The 23,021-nt window shown below is 35.0% G+C and overlaps 1 long non-coding RNA gene across 1 annotated transcript in view; it reads left to right on the top strand.

The window, feature by feature from the left end:
• The window catches only part of LOC120617118 (uncharacterized), a 134,437-nt gene that overhangs the window by 81,672 nt on the left and 29,744 nt on the right, over window positions 1-23,021 (top strand). The window contains exons 8-9 of the long non-coding RNA XR_005656777.1: window positions 258-433; window positions 11,504-11,565. This is a non-coding gene — a long non-coding RNA (uncharacterized LOC120617118). The remainder of the gene's footprint in view (window positions 1-257; window positions 434-11,503; window positions 11,566-23,021) is intronic.

The raw sequence follows: 23,021 nt of genomic DNA, 5'->3' as shown, positions 1-23,021 counted from the left end.
ACTCCCACACACACCCTAGATCCCTGGCTACCATAAATGTGCTTTCTGTCCAAATAGTTTTGCCTTTTTTCAGAATGTCATATAAATGGGCTCATACTGTTTGTTATCTTTTGAGATTGGCACCTTTCACTTAGCATCACACCATTGTGGTACAACCTGACATATAGGATCTTATTAGAAGAGCTTACTTCATGGAAAGAAATTTAGGTGGGGGTTGTTTTTTTGTTTGTTTCTGGTTTTGTTTCTTTTTCTTTCAGAATCATTAAAGGGAAGAAAAAAGCTCAGATTAATACTATGCAAAAGGAGAATTTGGCTTAGTATGAAAAAAGAATTTTTCAGAATTATCGAAATATCAAATAGGATCATCTTCAAGAAGAAATTATTTCTCTGTCTTTAAGGGCATAGAGACAGAAGCTGAAGGGCCATTTGGAAGGTAAGGTATAAAAAAATAAGAGTCAAATATAAATTAACTGAGAAAAAAAGTGTTGATAATGGTGGCGTGTGGTGTATTTGTGCGTGTCGGGGAACTTGGAGTGAGGCAAGGTATTGGAAAGTCACAGATAATCCCAAATAATCTGTAAATGTAACCATATTAGTACTGTGTCATGTGGGTATAAGTAAACTGTTTTGGGGTACAGAGGGGACTTGGACAGTAATCACTTCCTTAGCTGAACTACATACATGAGGAGGTTAGGCAGTGGCTATTATACAAGAAGTAAAAGAGGCTTTCGCATGGTGATGAGAATAACTGGATTTGGAGTCTTCTTTCTATCTGAAAATCCATGATCCAGTTTTAAAAATGAGGAAAAATAATATCTTATATTTTGAAGTATATTCTATAATGATATTTCTCTTTATATATTTGTTATTATTATTAATGGCGATAATACTTTGCATCCACGGTTATTAAAGGAACTTAGCAAGAGGTTTAAGAAAGGAAAACTAAGCTATGGAAAGGCCTTAGAATCAGAGGACCTAAATTAAAATTTCAGTTCTGGTCCTTAGAGTGGCTTAATCTCTCTCTGTGTTCTTTGGTGAATTCAGAATAATAATACCAATTTCCCAGCACCTGGCACATAGTAAGAGATAATGACAAAATGAATGGGCAAATGGTTATTTGTGTTCATCACATGGTAGGCATTTAAAAGGAGTTTGAGGAATTAAAAGAAAATATAATTGAGAAGCACTTATAATTTCAAGACTAAAGTATAATAAGAAAAAGTATGGCTTTATTTGTCCTTGGTAGTTTTAGAGTTGGATACACATGACTATTTTGTTTACATTCTACTCGGTCTTATCATATAAGTATGAATTTAATTAGATCAACAGAGAATACATTAAATGAATTAAATTTAAGTGTGGGATGGAATATAGATTTTCATGATAGTTCACACCTAAATATATATTGCCTTTATACCATTCTTCTTTCCTTTTGATTGTTCTCATGTTAAGGCTAATAAATCCCTCTGGAGATTTCATTGTTCAAAGTGAAAGAAGTCAAGCTGGCCTGAGAAATTGTTTGTACCTGCTTTATGTTAAAACTCTCTCTCTCTCATCTATCTATCTATGTCACTTAAACTGTTTTTCTCTGACCTGAGAGAAATGCAAATGTGAGCAGTTGGGAAATCTGTTCAACTAGCATTCAACTAATTTATTAGCACTCATATAATTTACTCGCCATGGCTGTATTATTCCATTATGAGACTGTCATCTTTTACCTTTTCAGTGTTTTTTTTTTTCTGTGATTCATTTGAAATTCAGTTCAACTCATGAAGTATATTTCTATTGAAAGTTTGCTCCTAGTTATGTCTCACATGCTGGGACTTATTGACATAAGGGGTGAAGACAGCCACACCAAGAGAGGACAGCAGAGGTTTGGGAAGTCAGCTAGGAGTCAGTGCCTGGTTGGGCAGAAGAGAGGAGCCAACATTGATAAAACTGAAGACTGGTGATTATGAGAGCAGCATGCTCAGCTGTAGGAAGCCACAAAGTTGTTAAAGCAGGAGAAGAGAGGGCGAGCACTCTAAATTACTGCTGGAAGCTTTGCTGCTTCTTCAAGTCCCAGCTGGCTTTCATCTCTCCTTACTGCATTGGTGGTGCCCCTTCCATCTTTTTAAAGGAACAGATTATAGCTTCTGATAGAGAAGAGGGTTTACACAAAGCTTACTTGTTGAAAGTATTCTTAAGGATGACTCTAAGCATAGTATCTGCCCTATTTGTTTACGATCATGATGGAAATTTCTCTTCTACTCACAGTTTCTCATTATACAGATGAAGCCAAGCTGATAGTTACTAAAAGGCACAAAATGATGAATTTGATTTTAGTCTATCCCATGCTTTAGTCAAATTGACCATATAGAATTGAAGTGAATTGCAGAGCTCCCAAAAGCTAAACAAGATCTTTTGGTTGTTTTTTAACTCCCTTTCGCATAGCTAGTAGGTTATATAATATCCATTTGTCCTAAAATTACTGCAGAAATCACCAAGACATGGAAAACATCTCTAGCATCTTACTAATGAATTTATTATTGCTTTCATTTCACAGTGTCTGTCAGCCACCTCTCACCTACATTTGAACGTTACAAGAACCCTATGATATAGATATTATAATCTACATTTTGCAGTGGAGGAGACAGGATCAGAGAAGATAAGTGCTTTATCAAAGGACACAGTCAGTAAACAAAACTACATTCAAAATCTTTGTACACTGACTCCAGAGTCTTTTAGAGCATATAGCTTTTGTATAGATAATGATGATATAAATGATATACACTAAAATGAATCTATTATCCATTCTATAATAATCTCCTGCCCTCTCCTTTTTTCTCTCATTTCCTATCCTAGTTTGTTTAACAAATCTATCTCTATTCATCAGATACGAAATCATATTAATATGGTGTAGACACAAAATTCAACAATAAGAGGGAGACATGTTATCAGGAAGGTCAGAAACACCCAAGAATATGTGGAGAGATTTATTACATGTCAGGAGGTATCTTAAACCGGAAAAAAGAAAAAGAAAATAATGAAAAAAAAAAGAAGATTGGCTTACTATTTGGAAAATAATTAAGTAAAATCCCAATTGACACCTTAAGCCATACACCAAGATGAAATCCAGATGGATTAGTTAATTTTAATTAAAAGACTTCAATTCATTTTTTAAGAAAAGCATTGATTAATACAAGATACCTTTTCTTTATTAAAATAGAATGAATGTTTCAATATATATATTCAAGTTTGGTGATAGCCTGGTGAGATTACATACGTATTGGTGGGGTTGTAAATTGGTGCAAACTCTGGAGAGCACTTAACATTTTTTTAAAGAATCTCGAAGAAGTTAATGCTTTTGACCTTATAATTATTTTTCTAGGAATATACTCTGTGATTTTAGTAAAAATTTCAAAGAAACTACATATATATATTTTACACCAATATAAAAATAGAGAGAATATGACAATAAATCTCTATATACCTATTACTAAGCTTCAGCAATTATTAATATTTCCCAGTCTTGTTTCATCTGTTTCTCTCTCTCTCTCTCTCTCTCTCTCTCTCTCTCTTTCTCTCTCTCTCTGTTTCTGTCTCTCTCCAGGGATATTTATTTTAAAGCCAATCCAAAGCATCGTATTATTTTATTTGTAAATATTTCTATATGATAAAAGCCTAAAAAAGTATCCAAAGGCCATTATTAAATCTAGGAGAATTGAATGGGTTTACGTTCAAGCTTCTTCATTGTCTCAAGAATATCTTTTCATAATTGTTTTGTTCACATTAGAATCCAAAAGAAGTCTGCACATTGTGTACGTTGATATTGTGTCTCTTAAGTTTCTTCTAATGTATGAGTCCTTCCTTCTCTTTTTTCTTATTATTTGATAAATAAACTAGGTCTTTTGTCCTATAGCACATCCCACATTCTAGATTTAGCTGATGTCTTTCTCATAGTATCATTCATTTTTTTCTCTGTCCCTCATACTTCCTGTAAACTAGCACTTAGAATGAGGCTCGGTTAGAGTCAGGCTTATTTTCGTCTTTATTTTTTTTTTGCAAGAATACTATATGTGTGGTGTTTTGTATTTCCTGTTGTATCACACCAGAATGAACATAACTTCTGGTTGCCCCACTTTTAGTGATGTTAATTTAATATTGATTTGTAGGTTCTGGTAAGCCTTCTTTAATCAAGTTCCCTACTGACTTTTTACATAATTGTTAGTTATAACATTCATTGCCTAGATTCACTATTTCATTGAGATTTACAAAATGGTGTTTTTTAATTCTACCAATCCTTTTGCATAAATTAACTGAAAATTTGCTATAAAGAAAAGCTTTCTCTCTCTAACAATTTGATTACTCTAAAAGAGTTTATGCTGGAAAGGCATGATACATGCTTGATTCTTCCCTTATTTATCTATTTTCAGAGTAATGTGTTAATGCTTTTGCTACCTCTATCTTACTGGTTTATAATAGTGTAAGCTGATAACAACATAAATGTCCAATAATAAAAGATATCCTGTGGTGTAGCTATGCTATAAACATTGTGCAGCCTTTAAATTTCAAAGAATACTTAACAACATAGAAAAATATTCCAGGTAAAATATTAAGTGAAAAAAGACCCGGAAATGAATATATCTTGTGATCCAAATATTACCTTCTGTTCTACATTTAAATGAGTTTTTATGGTGTTAACCAAAGAATTTTAGAGATTTAAACTGTGCTAAATTCTGTAGACTTAGACATATTTTTCATTAAACATACATTCTTTGTTGACTCATATAATCAGTAGAATGGGGTGTATTAAAATGAGTCATCCTCAACTCAGTTTAACCAGTTCAGAAGACAGCTGAACTGAATTTCCTGTTTTTGTTTTTTCATGTGTGTGTGTGTGTGTGTGTGTGTGTGTGTATGTGTGTTATCAACTGGTCCATCGGTCCATATCAGATGAATAGATGAATCTTGAGACCATAATCTCAAAATTTTGTCTTCTTGTTTGTCCTTATTTAATATACTAAATTTGTTGCTTAATTTCAAGATGAATAAAAGAGAACTAACAAACTGGCTTTGATTTTAACAAGTTCTCAGTGATCCCTAAGAAAGTACCTGATTCTCAAGGAACTTTACAGAGGTCTAGTTTCTACTTCTATAAACAAGGATCCGATGGTTTGACTCTGGGTTATTTTCAATACAATGTTTGGAAAATTCCTGGCACAACTCTCAGCAATTAGCAGGTACTCAACAAATGCTAGTTTTCTCTTCTCTCTTCCTGGAGAAAGGAAAGCAATCGTTTCCACTTTAACTATGTTTTAATATTAGAGACTAGATCCTGGGGTCAAGCTATCTAAATTTAAGTCCAGCTTGACTTCTGGCTTTGAGCAAGTGATATAAATAAACACTTTGTGCCTCAGTTTTCTTATCTGAAAACAGGGATAATAATAGTACCTACTCATAGGCTGCTATGCATGTTAAATGAGTTAGTAAATGCAGAGTGCTTAGAACTTTTCCTGGGCCAGAGTAGGAGCTATATGAATGTAGGCTATCATCTTTATTATCTGCCTATAAGAATGGAATTTTCAAGCTCAAGTTTCAAGGCAGTTCTCACTTGGGTGATGTGTGACATACTGACAACTTCTTGCTTTTTACTTCTCTTTTTCTACATCCTACACAGACTTTCTTTCTGCTGATACATTTAATACTCATACCCACACAATCCAGATTTTGCTTAGTTTCTGAGTGATTATGATTGATTAGGATTATGTGAAGGTTGTTCATTTTCCTTGTTGTTGTGATGATAGTGGTAGTTGTGTGTGTGTGTGTGTGTGTGTGTGTGTGTGTCTATGAGTGTATTTTGGGCTGAGATATGGTGGTACAACCACCCTGATAGACTTGAGTGTAGCTGCAACTTTCCATGTGTCTATTTTATGATTTACTATTGTTGGGAAATTCGTACAAATTTTTGCTTCTGTTATGGGACATTTTATTAGCTAATCTCTTAAAAAGTAAACATTGCACTATGATTGGTGATGGGTGGGAATGTGATAACCTGAATTCTTCCAAATATGTTGACAATAAGATGTTTTTAGACAGATTTAGGAGAGGGTACAGAACGACTCAGAGAGAGAGACAAACCACATAGTTATATTATTCAGGAATAGAGCGACTTAGTTCACAGAGAGCACTAGACTAGATCCTAAATAGCGAAATTACTTTCAGATTATAAGGACTGTGTCAGAAAACTTTTCCTACTCAAAATGAGGAAAATAAAAATAGATCCAAAGTAGATGTAATGTGCCCTGTGCGGCAGTAACCAAAGGGATAATTTGTAAACATGCTGCAAATGAGACCAAGATGTCCTTTCTATTTATTCATAGGCACCAGGGTGTTTCTCAAGTTCTATCAAAGTGATTACGGTGTGTACCCTAGGAAATTGGACAAAAGTATTGCAACACACTTATGGGAATGTTATATTGTTGAAACAGATCAAGTTATGGAAATGGAGCTTGGAGAAATGAATGCCAATGAATAACATCCTCTCATTAGGCAGCCAGCATTTTCCAGAGTATAAGGTAATGTGATTTTGAGGGAAGGCCTCAGTTGTCTGGACAGAAATACTTAGCAAGAGATAAGACAATCCTCTTAGATACCTATTGAAACTGTTAAGAACATCTATTCCAGCTATTTTAACTCTGTGTTCACGAGGACACAGAGAGTGAGGCATCTTTTGCTCCACTGACTGTTCATACCCAACAATAGGAAGTGCTTTGTGCAAACGCCTGATGTTAGAAACCTTGTTAGGTGAACCTTCAGTCTGGGGTAGATCATACAAGGCCTTTAGGGGGTTGGGAAGCTATTTATGGGTTTTAAACAGGAAGTGAGAGACAGTATGGTACCATTTATAGTTTCAAAAATATGCAGTCAGAAAAAAATTATCTACTTGAACTGTTTTAAATTAAAAAAGGAGAAGCACTTGCTTTCCATACATAAAAACTTTGGAGACACTCTAAGATAGTGTATTAGTCAGGGTTTTCCAAAGAAACAGACCAATAGGGAGAATGCGTATATATAATATATTACACATAATATACATTATATATTTCTAGAAAACTCAACCCTTGTTCTTAAGGCTTTTTGCTGATTGAAGCTCTCCCACATTACAGAGGATACTCTACTTTACTCAAAGTCTACTGATTAAATGTTAATCACATATAAAAAATAGCTTCACAGCAACATCTAGACAGGTGTTTAGCCAAACAACTGGGCAGCATAATCTAGCCAAGTTAAAACATAAAATTAACCACTGCAGATAGTGAAGGATTAATGATGCTACTCTTAGTTTAGAAGTAACTTCATTAGCCAGAGAAAGTCAATTGACCATTTTTGATTTAGTCTTGCAATCAGTAAGAGAGAAGGCCACTTTTCATATCTGCTTCATACTTAGAAGGGGAGGCATTTTATAGCCCCCTGGAAATCCAAAATGGTAAGTACCATTATATGAACAATTTTTTTTGTCTTATCATCACATCTTTTATTGACAACTTTGTGATAAGGGTTAATGCCTTTTAGCATCATTACTGACATTATGGAAACCTACTTATTGATTTTTTGTTAATTAACTGAAATTTTTGACCTTGAAAAAATTAATTCCTTCATTTCTAATTAACAATCTTTTCTTCATAGAAGGCAATATTTACAAAACCCCAACGCCCATCTTTAAAGTAAGTGAAAAGAAAAGATAATGGGATGGGTTTAGGAGAGTCATTAACAATTTTGTTTGATGATTGAAAAGGGAGTTTCCCCTCTTACTTTTAGTTTTAAAGGTCTTTCCCTGCACACTTTGGAGACGTGATGACAAATACACTAAAAACATATATACAATTTGAAGCTCTTTACATATCATCTAAGGTCGATAAGGAAAAAATTTAATTTCTTAAAAAAATGGACCCATCAATTATATGAAATTTAAAGATCACTTTGTGATTATTTGAAATACAAATAATCATAACAATTTCCAATAATCTTTCATACATTTTCATTTAAACGCTGACTCTAAAACTTATATAGATCAGGTTTTGAAAAAATAAATGTTACCAAGGGCAAGTCATTTATATCGTTTGCTAGTGTCTTTGCTAATAAACATAAATTTGATTCCTACATGAGCCATTTGGTTTTAAGACCAAGAGTTTGGCCTATATCTCTAATGCTGTGAAATATATCTTTACTCACTAAGAAGACTTAGCAAGAGATATTAGTAAGTCAATATACACATGTGCTCCTGTAAGAAAACAATGAGTTGCAGGCTTTTGGGGTCTGATGGTGAAATAAATTATGTCATTGCCCTGTCATTGATGGATATAAAGGACTGGCATCTGTCTGTCTGCATCTCATTTGTTTTTTTAAATGAGATTTTGACTTTTTAAAAATAATTTAAAAAATTTTAATTATAGTTGACATACAATATTAGTTTCAGGTGTACAACATAATGATTAGATATTTATATAACTTACAAAGTGATCACCCCAATAAATCTAGTAACTCTCTGACACCATACATAGTTATTCCAATATTATTTGATGATATTTCTTAAGCTGTAATTTACATCCCCATGACTATTTTGTAACTACTAATTTCTACCTCTTAATCCCTTCCCTTTTTTACCCATCCCCCAACCCCTCTTCTACCTGGCAACCATCAAAATTTTCTCTGTATCTATGAGTTTGTTTCTGCTTTGTTTGTTTGCTTATTTTGCTCTTTAGATTCTACATATAAGTGAAATTGTATGGCATTTGTCATTCTCTGTCTGACTTACTCCACTCAATACAATACTCTCTAGGTTCATTTGTGTTGTTGCAGATGGCAAGATTTCATTCTCTTTTATGCCTGAGTAATATATATCACCTCTTCTTTGTCCATTCATCCACTGATGGACACCCAGGTTACCTCTATATCTTGACAATTGTAAATAATATTGTGATGAACATATGGATTTACAAGTCCCTTCAACGTAGTGTTTGGATTTGTTTGAATAAATACCCAGAAGGGGGATTACTGAGTCATTTTTATCTTTTGTTATAGCTTTTGTTTTGAAGTCTATTTTGTCTAATGTAAGTATTGCTACCCCATCTTTTTTTTCATTTTCATTTTCATGAAATATCTCTTTTCATCCTTTACTTTAGTCTGCGTGTGTCTTTCCTTCTGAAATGAGTTTCTTGCAAGCAGCATAAGTAAAGACCTTGTTTTCTTTACATATCTATTCAGCCACCCTATGTCTTTTGATTGGAGCATTTACAGTTAAAGTAATTGTTGATAGATATGTAGTTATTGTCATTTTATCATTCACATTTCCCTTCTTCTTTCTCTTCAAGAATTGCCTTTAATATTTCTTGTCACACTGGTTTGGTGATGATAAACTCCTTTAGCTTTTTCTTGTCTGGGAAGCTCTATATTTGTTCTTGGATTCTAAATAATAGTTTTGCTGGGTAGAGTAATCTAGGTTGCAGATCCTTGCTTTTCATCACTTTGAATATTTCATGCCAATTTCTCTGGCCTGCAAAGTTTCTGTTGAGAAACCAGCTAACAGTCTTATGGGAGTTCCCTTGTAGGTAGCTTATTGCTTTTTTCTTGCTGCTTTTAAAATTCTGTCTGTCTTTAAGCTTTGGCATTTCATTATGATGTGTCTTGGTGTGAGCTTCTTTGGGTTCATCTTGTTTTGGACTCTCTGTGCTTTCTGAGTTTGTATGTCTATTTCCTTTACCAGGTTAGGGACGTTTTTGAGATTTTGTCTTTCTTTTAAAACTAACTAGCCAGGGATAAATTTATTGTTGTATGTATCAAAGCACACCATAAAGCTTGTTACTGTTGTTTACCTGACTTTTAAGACTTTTTTCTCTCTTACCTACATCACTCACAAATTCTAGGAACTGAAAACTGAAATTTTAACTAATTTAATAGTTATCTAATCCTGAATTTTACTCATCTATATGCAGGATTCATGTAAATGAATATTCTTCCTTTATTTATGGGACCTAATCAATAATGGTTCCATTGTGGCACTCTTGTGTGGAGAAATGGAAAATTTCTGTGAGTCTAAGATATGCTGAGAACCTCCTATGGACAGCTACTGAGGACAAATATTTAAAGCAGTTCCTTGCCCTTGAGGAGTTCATGCGGGACTCAGGCGAAGGAACACTTGTTTCACATTTTGATCAATAGTATACAGGAAGTATGCACAGAATTATGTGTTCTCCTGAACCTTTTCTTACATCACCCATGTATAATTTGCCATGGACCCTGTTGTTTTTGCCTGCTCAGCTTTCCTTACTCCTTCTCTAATAGGACCTTAATTTTCCCTGGTGAATCGTGTTTTTTCAATTACAAGAGGTCATTTGAGGTATACCAGACTGTCATTCAAGGTGACTGGGCTCTTTTAACCAAAGGGCAAGTGTGTGACCCAAGATAGGCTAACTAACACTCTCTTCCAGAATCTTGAATCTTAGTGGGTGTCTTAAGGAAAGATAATGGTTGGAAGCTTTATTCCCATGACCATATCCTGAAAAGATTATCTAACCTTTCTTGTTGACTGATGCTTCCTTCCTCGCCCAACAAAAAGCTTGGTTATTCAAGTTTCCTTTGATTTTGTGAGCTACTTCATTCCATGTCTTTCCAGTAAATTTCTTTAAAAGTGTGGCTTATGTTATTTAAAACCAAAGAATCATTGTGTTATTCAATATGAACATCTCTCTCTGGCCCTCCATATTCTACCCATACCTTCATTTTTTTTTCTCACATTAATTTCATCATCTCTTCTGTCACTTTCTATATTTTGTCTATAGGGTATCATGTTTACCATTTGAGAAAGATTCTTGGCCTAAATGAGGTAGACTTGAATTTTTCCTTATGACATGAATCACAGTGGGTAGGAAGTTGAAAAACTATCATTTAATGAAAATCTACTGTATATATGTATTACCTCATTTAGTTATTACAGCAAGTCTATGTAATAAGTATTGTTATCTCCATTTTATAGTTAAGAAAACAGAATATCAGACAGGTTAAGGAACTGGTTCAAGTTTATATAGCAGGAATATATCAGAGCCCTAATTTGAACCCATATCTATGTGACCTTGAAACTCAGTCTTTCCTTGAGGCTTCTCTGTTACCCTCCTACAAGACATCACAAGGTTGATATCTTGAATGTATTATTTATTTTTGTGAATCTTGGTTTTCTTATCTATAAAATAGGAATGTAAATAGGTACTATTCACAGTTGTGAATACTAAATGGGATAATGTACAGAAAGCCCCTAGCTTTTATAGTTGGCCAAAAAGTGCAAGTGCTTTCTAGTTCAATTTCCAAACTTGGTATGTAACTCTGGATCTCAGAGATTATGGTGAATTCCAAATCTTAGCTGAATCAGTCATTTCCAATTGTACCTTAATAAACTTCTAGCCAAACCATCTAGTAGTAGCAGAAAAACTTTGAATTCCATTTTTTTCCTTTTTCCTCTACCCTCAAGCTTTTCTAATTCCTGGAAGAAATGTTGACAAACAATGAAACACATATATTAGGACATCAATGGTAAGGACTATCATGATTTCAAACTCTGAGTAACTGAGATATGATCTCCTGCACATTTGCCTTAATATTACATATTTGCCTATTTGTGTTTTGCATGTAGTTTTAAAAAATGTAACTAATTATTTGATGATGCTTCAGAATACTCCTAAACTTTTATTTCTTGAGTTTTGTAACTTTAGAGGAAATTTTCAGTTTAGCAGTTGAAAATAATAGCTCCTTGCCTCATAGTATTGCTGTGAGGATTACATAAACTAATACATGAAAATTGTGCCTTGCATAGAGTAAGCATGAAATAACCTTTAGCTATGATTATTATGATACATTTATAGTTTCCGTATTTTATACATAATTGATGCCTAGTAAATGTTTATTAAATTGAATTGAAGAAAGGTCACAAGAAGAACACATTTCATGGAATAGGTAAGCAGTTAAAAAATGTTTTAATTTATATAATGTTTGAATGCAAACTGGAGGAAAAGATGTGAAATTTACATTAAAATTTTTTTTTTAATCTGGTCAGTTTTTTTTCTGGTTTGAGATTTGGTTATGACAAAGTTAGAAATTGACTCAAATGAAATTTTGCTTTTTATTTTTTTATTTTTATTTAAAAAATTTATTTATTTAAATTAATTTCAGGTATAGAGTACATTGGTTAGACATCTATATAGTTCATAAAATAATCCTCCCAATTGCTTCCTCCCTCCTCTGGCCTTCCACCTAGCCATCATATTAATGCTAACTGCATTCCCTCTACCTTGCTCCCCATCCCTGTGACCAACTATCAACTACTAATTGGTACTTCTTTAACCCTTCACTCCCTTCTCCTGGCCCTCCAACCCACCCTCCCCTATTTCCATCATCAAATAGTCCACTATATTTATGAGTCTGTTTTTGATTAGTTTGCTCTTTTTGTTCCTTAAACTCCACATATAAGTGAAATCATATGGTATTTATCTTTTACTGTCTGACTTATTTCACTCAGCATAATAACTTCTAGGTCCATCCATTTCATTGCAAATGGTAGAATTTCATTTTTTTTTAATGACTGAGTAATAGTCCATTGTATATATGAAACATCATTTCTTTTTTTTTCTTTTTAAAAATTAAGTTTATTGGGGTAGCATTAGTTAATACAATTATATAATTTTCAGGTGTACATTATCATTTGACATTCGTATATTCTATTGTGTGTTTACCACCCAAAGTCCAGTTTCCTTCAGCTACCATATATTTGATCCTCTTTACTCGCTTCACCCTCCCCCTACCCCCCTATATTTGATCTCCTATGCCATACCCGTCCCTTACCTTCTGGTAACCACTAGTCTATAGTCCATGTCCATGAGTCTCTGTTTACTTGTCCTGTTCATTTGTTGCTTTTAGGTTTATATCTCACATATAAGTGATATCATGTGATTTTCATCATCTTCTGTCTGGCTTTTTTAGCTCAGTATGATTACTTCAAGGTTCATCCAAGTTGTCACAGATGGCAGTATTTCATCTCTTCTTATGGCTGAGTAATATTCCATTGTATATATGTACCACAGCTTCTTTAGCCAATCATCTATTGTAGGACACTTCGGTTGCTTCCATATCCTGGCCACCATGAATAATGCTACTATGAACATCAGTGTGCAAATATCTTTTCAGATATGGGTTTTCAAGTCTTTGGGGTAAATAGCCAGTAGAGGGATTGCTGGATCATATGGTAGATCAATTCTTAGTTTTTTGAGGAACCTCCATACTGTTTTCCATAGTGGCTGTCCCAATTTGCAATCCCACCAGCAGTGTATGAGAGTTCCTTTTTACCACATCCTCTCCAACATTTGTCATTACTTGTTCTGTTGATTATAACTATTCTAACAGGTGTGAGATGGTATCTCATTGTGGTTTTGATGTGCATTTCCCTAACAGCTAGTGATGTTGAGCATCTTTTTATATATGTGTAGGCCATTTGTATGTCCTCTAGGGAGAAGTGTGTGTTCAGATCCTCTGCCCATTTTTTTATTGGAACGTTTGGTTTTTTTGCTATTATTGAGTTGTATAAGTTCTTTGTATATTTTGGATTTTAGGCCATTACTGGAGGTGTTTCTTGCAAATATATTTTTCCATTGAGATGGTTGTCTCTTTACCTTGTTGGTGATTCCTTTTGCTGAGCAGAAGCTTTTTAGTTCGAAGTAGTCCCATTCATTTATTTTAGCTTTTATTTCCCTTGCTTTTGAGGTCAAATTCATAAAATCCTCTTTAAGTCCAAGGTCCTTGAGTTTGGTTCCTATGTTTTCTTCTATACACTTTATTGTTTCAGGTCTTCTATTCAGGTCCTTAATCCATTTTGAGTGAATTTTGGTGTGTGGTGATAAGCAACAGTCTAGTTTCATTCTTTTGCAGGTGACTTTCCCGTTTTCCCAGCACCATTTATTGAAGAGACTTTCCTTTCTCCACTGTATGTTTTTGGCTTTTTTGTCGAAAATTATTGGCTCATATTAATATGGACTTACTTCTGGACTCTTGATTCTGTTCCACGGGTCCATGTGTCTGTTTTTCTGCCAATACCATGCCATTTTGATTACTGTTGCTTTATAGTATAATTTGAAGTCAGGCAGAGTGATGCCTCCAGCCTTGTTCTTTTTTCTCAGGATGGCTTTGGCAATTTGGGGTCTTTTGTGCTTCTATACAAATCTGATGATATTTCGTTCTATTTCTTAAAAAAAAAAAAGCCAATGGGATTTTGATGGGGATTGCATTAAATCTGTACAATGCTTTAGGTAATTTTAACTGTGTTGATTCTTCCAATCCAAGAACACAGAATATCTTTCCATTTCTTTGTATCTTCTTTGATTCTTTTAATAGAGTCTTATAGTTTTCATTATATAGGTCCTTCACATGTTTTCATAAATTTATTTCTAGGTATTTTATTCTTTTCGTTGCAATTGCAAAAGGAATTATTTTTTCCACTTCTTTTTCTGACACTTCATTATTAGAGTATAGGAATGCTATGGATTTTTGAACGTTGATTTTGTATCAAGAAAACTTTACTGTACTTATTGTTTCTAGTAGTGTTCTTGCGCAGTCTTTAGGGTTTTCTATGTAGAGAATCATGTCATCTGTAAATAGTGACAGTGTGACTTCTTCATTTCCTATTTGGATGCCTTTTATATCTTTCTCTTGCCTGATTGCATTTCCTAGGACCTCCAATGTTATATTGAATAACAGTGGTGGTAGTGGACAGCCTTGCCTTGTCCCTGATCTTAGAGGGAAGGTTTTAGTTTTTCCCAATAAGTATAATATTGGCTGAGAGTTTGTCATATATGGCCTTTATTATGTTAAGGTACTTTCCTTCTATACTAACTTTGTTTTGTTAAGTGTTTTGATCGTAACTTTTGTTAAGTGTTTTGATCATAAATGGATGCTGTATCTTGTTGAAGGCTTTTTCTGCACCTATTAATATGATCATATGATTCTTATTTTTTAATTTGTTTATGTGGTATACCACATTAATTGATTTGCGTGTGTTGAACCATCCCTGTGCCTTTGGGCTGAAGCCCACTTGATCATGGTGTATAATCTTTTTAATATGTTGCTGTATTCGGTTCACTAGTATCTTATTTAGGATTTTTGCATCTGTGTTCATGAGAGATATCAATCCGTAGTTTTCTTTATTTTGTGTTATCTTTACCAGGTTTTGGTATCAAAGTAATATTGGCCTCATAAAATGAGTTAGGAAATATTGCCTCCTTTTTGATTTTTTGGAAGAGTTCAAGGAGAATAGGTATTAAATCTTTGTATGTTTGGTAGAATTTGCTGGTGAAGCCATCTGGTCCTGGACTTTTACTTTTTGATAGGTTCTTGATGATTGTTTCAATTTCTATACTGCTGATTGGTCTATTTAGATTTTCCAGGTCTTCTTGATTCAGTCTAGGAAGGTTGTATCTTTCTAAGTACTGGTCCATTTCTTCTAGGTTATTAAATTTGGTGTTATATACTTTTTCATAGTATTCTTGTACGATCCTTTGTATTTCTGCGATGTCAGTTGTAAATTCCCTCTTTCATTCCTGATGTTGTTTATTTGGGTCCTTTCTCTTTTTTCTTCAGTGAGTCTAGCCAGGGGTTTGTCAATTTTATTAAACTTCTCAAAGAACCAGCTCTTGGTTGCATTTGTTTTTTTTTCAATCTCGATTTCATTTATTTTTTTCAATTTTCAATTTCATTTATTTCTGCTCTAATTTTGACTTTCTTTCCTTCTATTGACTTTAGGCCTCATTTGTTCTTCCTTTTCTAGTTTTTTAAGATGAAGCGTTAGATTGTTTATTTGGGCTCGTTCTTGTTTTTGGAGATAGGCCTTTAATGATATGAACTTTCCTCTTATGATTGCTTTTGCTGGGTCCCAAAAGATTTGATATGTTATACTATCATTATCATTCGTTTCTATGTATCTCTTGATCTCTCTTTTTATTTCTTCCCTGACCCAGTTATTCTTCAGTAGCATGTTGTTTAATCTCCAAGTATTTGTGGTTCTTCCTGCTTTCTCTTTGCAGTTGATCTCTAGTTTCAAAGCATTATGATCAGAGAATATGGTTGCTATGATTTCAACCCTATTATATTTGTTGAGGCTATCTCTGTGTCCCAGTACGTGGTTGATTCTTGAGAATGTTCCATGTGCACTAGAAAAGAATGTATAAGCAGCTGTTTTGGGATGAAAGGCTTTGTAAATGTCAATTATGTCCAGTTGGTCTAATGTGTCATTAAGGATGTTATTTCATTATTGATTTTCTATTTAGATGATCTGTCTATATCCGACAGTGGGGTATTTAGGTCCCCTACTACAGTAGTGTTTTGGTCTGTTTCTCCCTTTAGTTCTGTTAGTAATTCTTTACATATTTCGGAGCTTCCTGATTGGGAGCATAGATATTAATAAGTGTTATGTTTTCTTGGTGCATGATTCCCTTTATCATTATGAAGTGGCTCTCAGTATCTTTCTTTACCTTTTTTATTTTGAAATCTGATATTAGTACGGCTGCTCTTGCTTTTCTCTGAATGCCGTTTGCTTGAAATATCATTTTCCACCCTTTCACTTTGAGTCTATACTTGTCTTTGGAGCTGAGATGTGTCTCCTGGAGGCAGCATATGGTTGGGTTTTGTTTTTTGATTCATTCTGCAACTCTCTGCCTTTTTATTGGTGAATTCAATCCATTTACATTTAGAGTGAGTATTGAAGCAGGAGGTCTTCTTAAAGCCATTTTATCTTTTGCTTTCTGGTAGCTTGGTGTTTCAATTCCTTCCTTGTCCTTGTGTTTCTGTTTTTTTGTTTTTTTTGTTTGTTTGTTTGTTTGTTGTTGTTGTTGTTGTTGGCTTTTGTGGGTTTTCCTTCTGCTTCTTCTTGTTTTATGTTGTATACTTCAGTTCTGAATCTCTGGTGTGTGGTTACCATTACAAATATGTAAAGGATAGTTATATATATACAGTCATCCATTTTCTTCTGCACATGACTTATCTCCATTCCCCTTTGCAAATTTTGATCTTTGAATTCTCCCCTTTTCTGTCATTTGTTGTCTCAATCTGTCGCTATGTATGGTGAACGTTTATTACTATCTTGCTATAGCAATTCTCTTCTTATTATTTAAGCTTATAATGCCCTGTTCTTAGTAAGAGTTGCACTCCTCTGCTTCTATTTGCCTGATAGTCACCTTACTCCTAATTATGCATTTTTTTTTATCATTTTGTTTTAAGTGAGCTGACCCCTTTCAATATTTCCTGTAGTGCCGGCCTCATAGTGGAGAATTCCCTCAATTTTTGTATGTCTGGAAAGGTCTTTATTTCTCTTTCATATTAAAAGGAGAGCTTAGCTGGATACATTATTCTAGGCTGGTAGTTCCTTTCACTTAATAGTTTGAATATTTTATTCCACTCCTTTCTGGTTTGTAAGTTTTGTGCTAATAAGTCCTAGGATAATCTAATGGGGTTTCCTTTATAAGTTACTGTTTTCTTGTCCCTGGCTGCCCTGAGAATTTTGTCTTTGTCATTGATTCTTTATAATTTTAATACAATGTGTCTTGGTGAAGGCTTTTTTGGATTGAGATAATGGGTGTTTTGTTGACTTCTTGAATTCCAAGCTCTAGGTCATTCCTTAAATTTGAGAAATTCTCATCAACTGTTTGAAAATACTTTCTAGTCCCTGTTCCTTTTCCCGCACCTTTGATAATGCCCATTATTCTTATGTTTCCTCTCCTGATGGTATCAGCTAGTTTTTGTATTTCTCTTTCATTATTTTTTATCCTTTGGTTTCTCTCTTCTTCCTTCTGATTTATTTCTAGGTTTCTGTCTTTGATAACACTGATTCTTTCCTACCTTTAGTCAAGTCTATTTCCCAAGCTTGCTATTTCATTTTTTAATTCATGCAGTGTGTTTTTTATCTCAAGATCTATTCTGTTCTTTTCTTTTTAGGGTTTCAATTCCCTTGCTCTGCTCATCTAGGCATTTGTTCAATTCCTGAAATTGTTGATATGACTCATTTCGGAACTCACTGAGTTTTTTCAGAAATACCATCCTGAATTCTCTGTCATTTAAGTCACATATTTCTATTGTCTGTAAGCTTATTTTCTGGAGATTTTTCTTTTTCTTTCTGAGATGCCTTGTCACCTTGGTTGTTTATGGTGTTTAATGGACTATTTTTCCATTTAGGCATTAATAGAAGTGTATTCTGCTTTTTATCCAGAAAAGTTTATCATATAAAGCTCTCTCTTTATCCTGTTGCAAAAAAGATGCTTTTCTTTTAGTTTCCAGTAGGTGGTTTCTAACCCTCTTGAATCTCTGCTTCATATAAAGTCTTAATAATGCCTTTTAAAATTTTTCTGTAGATAATTAATCATGATTGCTACCCTCAGTTTCAGTCCCTGTCAGTGTTAGTCACAGTTTCGGTAGTGTTTGCTCAGATTCCCCTGGGCTCCACGGCGATCGGTTTCGGAAGGTATGGAGGTGGTGCCCTCTGGGTTGGGAGTTGGGGGCTGTGGCTCAGCCTCAGTTTTGCAACTGGGGCTGGTAAAAATCAACTGTAGTTTCTCTGCTGTCCTGCTTCTCTGCTTTCTGTGCCCTGTCGCCGGCTGCATGGAGCTCACAACTCTCTATACAGTATCATGTCATCAACAAATAACAAGTTTTGCTTCTTCCCTTCCAATTCGGATGCCTTTTATTTATCTTTCTTATCTTATTGCTGTGGCTTAGATTTTCAATACAATGTTGAAGAGGAGTGGTCAAAGTGGGCATCCTTGTCTTGTTTCTGATCTTAAAGAAAATGCTTTTAGCCTTTCTGCACTGAGTATGATGTTAGCCGTAGTTTTGTCATATATGTTGTTTTGTCATACATGTAGTTTTGTCATATATTTATTATGTTGAGGTATGTTCCCTCTCTTCCCACTTTTCTGAGAGTTTTTATCAGAAATGGATGCTAGATTTTGTCAAACGCTCTTTCTGCATCTATTGATATGATAATATGGTTTTTATCTTTTGATTTGTTAATGTGGTGTATCACATTAATTGATTTACAGATTTTGAACCAAACTTGCATCCCAGAAATAAATCCAACTCGATCATGGTGTATGATATTTTTCATGTATTGCTGAATTTGGTTTGCTAATATTTTGTTGAGGATTTTTGCACCAATGTTCGTAAGAGATATTGGCCTATAGTTTTCTTTTTTTGTAAAGTCTTTGCCTGGTTTTGAAATCAACGTAATGATGACCTCATAAAAGGAGTTAGGAAGTCTTCTCTTTTCTTGAGGTTTTTGGAATAGTTTGAGAAGAATAGGTGATCATTTTTCTTTGAATGTTTGGTAAAATTTGCCTATGAAGCCATCTGGTCCAGGACTTTTGTTTTTTGAGAGGTTTTTGATTATTGATTCTATTTCATTGGTGGTAATCAGTCGGTTCAGATTTTCTGTTTCTTCTTGACTCAGTCTTGGGATATGTCCATTTCTTCCAGATTGTCCAATTTGTTGGCATAGTATTTTCTTATGATTCATTGTATTTCTGTGGAGTCCATGGTTATTTCTCCTCTTTCATTTCTGATTTTATTTATTTAAGTCCTCTCTCTTTTTTTCCTTGATGCGTCTGGCTAAGGGTCTGTCACTTTTGTTTATCCTTTCAAAGAACCAGCTCTTGGTTTCATCGATCTTTTTGTATTGTTTTTCTAGACTCTATTTCATTTATTTCTGCTCTGATCTTTATTATTTCCTTCCTTCTATTCACTTTGGGCTTTGTTTGCTGTCCATTTCTAGTTCTTTTTTAAGTGTAAGTTTAGATCGTTCATTTGAGCTTTTTCTTGTTTCTTGAGGTAGGCCTGTATTGCTTCAAATTTCCCTCTTAGGACTGCTTTTGCTGTGTCCCATAAATTTTGAGTCATTGTGTTTTCATTTTCATTTGTCTCTAGGTGTCTTTTGATTTCTTCTTTGATCTCATTAATAACCCATTCATTGTATAGTAGAATGTTATTTAGCTTCCATGTGTTTGTATATTTTCCAGTTTTTTTCTTGTAGTTGATATCTAGTTTCATATCATTGTGATTGGAGAAGATGGTTGATATGATTTCAATCTTCTTAAATGTATCGATATTTAATTTATGTCCTAACGTGGTCTATTCTTGAAAATGTTCCATGTGCACTTGAGTGGAATAGATATTTTGCTGCTTTGGGGTAAAATGCTCTAAAAATGTCTATTAAGTCCATCCGTTCTAGTGTGTCTTTCGGATCCATTGTTTCCATGTTGATTCTTTGCCAGGAAGATCTGTCCATTGGTGTTAATGGGATGTAAATCTCCTACTATGAGTACTTCCCTTCTCCCGGGAAGTACTGTTTATCTGGATTTTTCTGGTAGAAATGGGCGGTGTTTGCAGGAGTGCTGCACAGAGCTTGCTGATGTTGTGAGCTGTGATTGGGGAACACCAGTGCTGAGGCAGCTCACGGGCAGCTAAGCAGAAACTCAAGAAAACATCTTAAATTAATGCTTTTCTTTTGTTCTTACAATCATTCAAATATGGAATTGAAATGAAATTCCATTGGATTGTGCTTCTCCTCTGAAAGATGTGCTATTTGACTCTACTGAAAATGTATTTGATTTTAATGTTCCTGTTAATTAAAGATGAACTACAAGTAAAAAATATATATATATTCATTTCCATTTGCATGAAATATCTTTTCCATCCCTTTACTTTCAGTCTGTGAGTGTTGTTTGATCTGAGATGGGTCTCTTGTAGACAGCATATGCATGCGTCTTATTTTCTTATCCATTTGGTTAACCTATGTCTTTTGATTGGAACATTTAATCCATTTACATTTAAAGTGATTATTGATAGGTACATAGTTACTGCCATTTTATTATTCATATTTGTTATTTCTATTTTGTTTTTTACTCCTTCTTTTTACAGAAGACCTTTCAACATTTCTTGTAATGCTGGCTTGTTGGTGATGAATTCCTTAAGCTTTTTTCTGTCTGGGAAGCTCTTTATCTTCCATTTTAATCAAAAGCCTTGCTGGGTAGAGTATCTGTGGTTGTAGATTCTTGTTTTTCATAACTTTGAATATTTCTTGCCATTCCCTTCTGGGCTGCAAAGTTTCCATTGAAAAGTCAGCAGACATTCTTATGGGGGCACCCTTGTAGGTAACTAGCTTCCTTTCTCTTGTTGCTTTTAAGATTCTCTCTTTGTCTTTGACCTTTGGCATTTTAATTATAATGTGTCTTGGTGTAGGCCTGTTTGAATTCCTCTTGTTTGGAATTCTTTGTGCTTCCTGAACTTGTATGTCTAATTCCTTTGCTGGATTAGGGACGTTTTCTGTAGTCATTTCTTCAAATAGATTCTCAATCCCTTGCTCTCTCTCTTCCTCTTCAGGTGCTCCCATGATCTGGATATTTTATGCTTCATGTTGTTCCAGAGGTCTCTTAAACTATCCTCATTTTTTAAAATTCTTTTTTCTTTTTGTTGTTCTGATTGGGTGTATTCTGCTACCTTGCCTTTCAATTCGCTAATTCGATCTTTGGCTTTGTCTAATCTACTGTTGAATCCTTCTAGTGTATTCTTCATTTTAATTATTGTATTCCTCATTTCTGTCTGGTTCTTCTTTATAGTTTCTATGTCCTTTTGTATGAGTACTGTCTCTCTGTTGATGTTCTCATTGTGCTCATCTATTCTCTCCCTAAGTTTGTTGAGCATCCTTATAACCATTATTTTGAATTCTGTCTCTGGTAGGTTGTTTGCTTCCATTTCATTTAGCTTATTTTATGGAGTTTTCCCCTGTTGTTTTATTTGTGGCATGTTTCTTTGTTTGCTCATTTTATTAGCCTCTCTGTGTTCATTTCTATGTGTCAGGAATATTTATTTCATCTCTCAGCCTTGGCCAGATGACCTAACGTGGAAGGTCTCCTGTGTGGCCCAGTGGCCACTCTCCCTGATCCCTTATGCTGGGAGCTCTGGACGTGACCTTTGTGTGGGTCGTGTGTGATCTTCTGTTGTCACCGAGTGTTTATTGTTGTTAGTAACTCAGTGTGTGGGATTAACATTCAGGGTGACTATGGGAATTGGCTACACACACAGGATAAGAGTTGTTGTGTGGGGGCTGATCCCATTGAGTGGGATTTGCCTTAGCAGGCTTGTGTACTTGTTGCAACCATCCTTTGTGTGTATCACTAATGGAACTAGTCAGGAGTTGCTCTGTTCTCGTCTGGTGCCAGCCTCCAGATACATTGGTTTTGTGGCCCCTTGAGAGGTGCTTTCCTGTAGGCCAAGGTCAGCTGCTGCTTTTGGTTGCTCAGGGCTACCCAGTGAGAACTACAAGGTGATCCACTGATGGTTGTTGCCTATGCTGGATCTATAGGTAAGTGGAAGAGACAACGCTGTAGGCAGCTCTCAGTTATCCCCCGTCCCTGACCTATGGCAGTTTAGCAGAGGGACCAGTGCTTGTCAAGTCCTGACACTGCCTATCAGTTGCCTGTAAGTCTCTGAAACTGGATGAACCTCTGCGTGATATGCATGTTGGGTAGTGCAGGGACTCTGGGAGTCTCCTGAGTCTATTGAATAAATTTTCCTCTGCCACTGCAGTGTCAGTTTACATGCCTACATGCCAACGATGTCTCTGTGGCTCCCTGTATAAGTTTACACTCGTAGCGAGGTCAACCGCTGCCCACTCTGGGCCTAAATGCAATACCCCAGGGCAGGGGTAGCTGCCTATCAATGTGCAACAGGTACTTTGGGTACTGGATAGGGCAGGAGCTCAGGGTGTCAAGGGTTGTCAGGCCAATACATACCCCTGCACTATCCTTAAGAGATATTGCAGCTCGTACAAGCAGCAGTGGTCTGTCCACAACTGTTTTCTTCAAAATGCGCTCACTGCGCTAGCCAAGATCTAGTGCCTGTGCTAACTGCACAACCCCAGAGCCAAGCAGGGCAGAAGAGGCTGCTTGTCAATGGGCTGCAGG

This window comes from Pteropus medius, unplaced genomic scaffold, assembly GCF_902729225.1.
Source record: "Pteropus medius unplaced genomic scaffold, Ma_sr-lr_union100, whole genome shotgun sequence".
Lineage (NCBI taxonomy): Eukaryota > Metazoa > Chordata > Mammalia > Chiroptera > Pteropodidae > Pteropus > Pteropus medius.
Note: the sequence above shows the minus strand (reverse complement) of the source record. Positions and strands in the feature narration are given on the sequence as shown.